The sequence below is a fragment of the Amphimedon queenslandica genome, unplaced genomic scaffold, assembly GCF_000090795.2.
Source record: "Amphimedon queenslandica unplaced genomic scaffold, v1.1 AMPQUscaffold_13452, whole genome shotgun sequence".
NCBI lineage: Eukaryota > Metazoa > Porifera > Demospongiae > Haplosclerida > Niphatidae > Amphimedon > Amphimedon queenslandica.
In genome coordinates, this window is record NW_003546312.1 from 78,441 (window position 1) to 80,891 (window position 2,451).

Sequence of the window (2,451 nt, forward strand, 5' to 3'; positions counted from 1 at the left end):
TTATAGTTTGAAACCAGCAACCCTACAGGGGCTTGCAGTGTAGGGTTGACATGTTGGTGTTTCAATGGTGATGCAACCCTACAGGGGCTTGTTTGAATTCATTTTATAGTTTGAAACCAGCAACCCTACAGGGGCTTGTTTGAATTCATTTTATAGGTTCAAATCCAACAGAGGCTCAACCCTACACTAAATAATTTTTTAAATTTTTTTGTTCTAGTCTTATAGCAATCAGTACTTTATTACGCAGCTCTTGTTTACTAGTGTAGTCTGAAAGCACTAGATAGTATGTTAAAACACGTCTGAGCATAAAGAATCGAATCAAGAATTATAAAATCATGAAATTATATTTTGTTATAAATTATAGTGGTTGGCTCATAATGAACATAAAAGTGTCTACCTTGCATTTGTTAACACCTGATCGAATTGTGAGAGTACTGAAACTCATTCAAGCCACTCAGTCCCTATGTAATAACGAGGCACCTATGGTATGTGGCCTCACTGCAATAGCTGTTTGATTATTAAAATTTAAAAAGCTTTGGCATAAAGAAAGTCTGCTGCAACATATAGATTCCTGCAGTTGCACTTCTTCTTGAATGCCAGAAGTAGCAGCACATACATGCAAGCTGCTTTTCCTCCCAACTTGAAAGGTTAGATAATCAATTGCAATGATGGCAACAAGCATAGATACTACAAAGTACAAACTTTATGCAGCAAGAAGGCCTTATAGATCTAGCTATATATCTAGATGTTGAAATAGCCTAAAAGTTTATGAAGGGCAGAGAATTTGTAAAAACCTTAGGACAAATTTACTGCTAAATTTGAACCCAGGACAAATTTTGGCAGCCAATCTTTATCTTAGGAAGGTACTAGGACAAACATTTCAAATAAGACAAAAAGTAGCAGCACAATCATTTATCCTAGGATAAAAAAATAGCAACACAATTTTGACGAGTAGGACAAAATTTTGATATAACAGACATCTTCGTGCACATATGGGCAAGCCCCCAGGATTGGGCTCAATTATTTTGAAGTGTACCTTGCAGTGTACTGTTGACTGAATGATGTTTTCAAAATTCAAATGTGGCAAAGCCTGAGCCTAGGCATATAGTTAGCTCCATAATTTCTCTTTTAAATGTTTATTATGATGTATTCAGGTGGAAGGGAGCGGGGATGAGACGTAGACAATGCCACACCCACGAAGACACCAATGATGATGCTATCATTGATAAATGATCCTATTACTGAATTGTATGATCTTGAAACTGGCCCTCAACTTCTCGTAGAGGCTAAAAATGAATAACGAAGACAGTTGCGTGTGTACTTCAAGTGGTATGATAATAGCACTACTTATTAATGATCACTGCGTAGTCAAGTTAGATTGCATGTCACACATGATCAGTACTTACACATTCATGCAAGGGTAATTAAAACAACAGCAGCAGTCATTTGATGTCGCTAATTTCACGTACAAATATTTCTGTTTATCTGTTTTAGGTCTCCTGATGGTAGTGGTACTTGTGTATTGACTTACAATAATGACAATATACTGAGATTGTATAATCTTCCAAATGAGCTCTACAGCTCTTCATTCCCTGATCACATTCAACCAGAAACAGTGAATTTAGACACACAAAAACATGCATATGTACATGTATTTCTAACATATTGCTTTGCTGTCTTTTGTAGGATCCTGTTGTTTATGCTAGAGAAGATGAAATTAAATACGATTATGCCTGGTTCCCTAGAATGTCATCCTATGACTATGCCACTTGCTGGTCAGTGTGTGATCATTATATGTGTGTACATTCAAATATAATTATGTGTAGATGATATAAAAAATGAAATAATGTTAATTGATACAGTTGCATGTACCTTTACCATAAAAATTTTAAAATTGCATATTTTAAATGTTCACTTCTTGCTAGGGCAAATTTTCCATTATGCACTGCAACAAAAACGTTCACAAGAGATAAATGTGATGAAAATGAGGAATATTATCTGGAAAACTACATGAGAGTTGCCACAGTTTCCTGGGAATATAACAGCTATTTCTGTGGACCAGAGTATGACGATGACATGGATCTATACCAGTGGTGGCCACCAAAGAGCTGTTACAAGCCAAGGTATGATAGAGGTGCCGGTACCCTACTTTACAAACCATGGACCAATGGATTGGGATGCAATGGGTTTGGTGTGAATAATCAAGGAGGATGTGCAAGGATTGACAACTCTGGTATACAGTGCCCATTGATCTTGGATGCAACAAGTAATGAACTGGTCACTATAATAAGTGCATGAAGAAGCCAATATAGGAATTTTTGTTGGCTATTTTTGATAGTTCTTGTTGTCATACATATAATAAACTTTAATGAATGAACTGTTACATTACATTTCCATCTATGCTGCATAACTGATCTATGCCTTGCAAGTTGATGATTGATTCAATGAATG

At 36.1% G+C, this 2,451-nt stretch overlaps 1 long non-coding RNA gene across 3 annotated transcripts; it reads left to right on the top strand.

The window, feature by feature from the left end:
- The first annotated feature begins 798 nt into the window (after positions 1 to 798).
- LOC109581255 (uncharacterized) lies at positions 799 to 2,193 on the top strand. Of its 3 annotated transcripts, none has more exons than XR_002184566.1 (4): positions 799 to 1,107; positions 1,155 to 1,329; positions 1,495 to 1,775; positions 1,926 to 2,193. It is a non-coding gene; the product is annotated as an uncharacterized LOC109581255 (long non-coding RNA). The 3 variants fall into 3 exon arrangements; XR_002184565.1 differs by having other exon boundaries at positions 1,495 to 1,615; positions 1,687 to 2,193; XR_002184564.1 differs by having other exon boundaries at positions 1,495 to 2,193.
- The last annotated feature ends 258 nt before the right edge of the window (positions 2,194 to 2,451 follow it).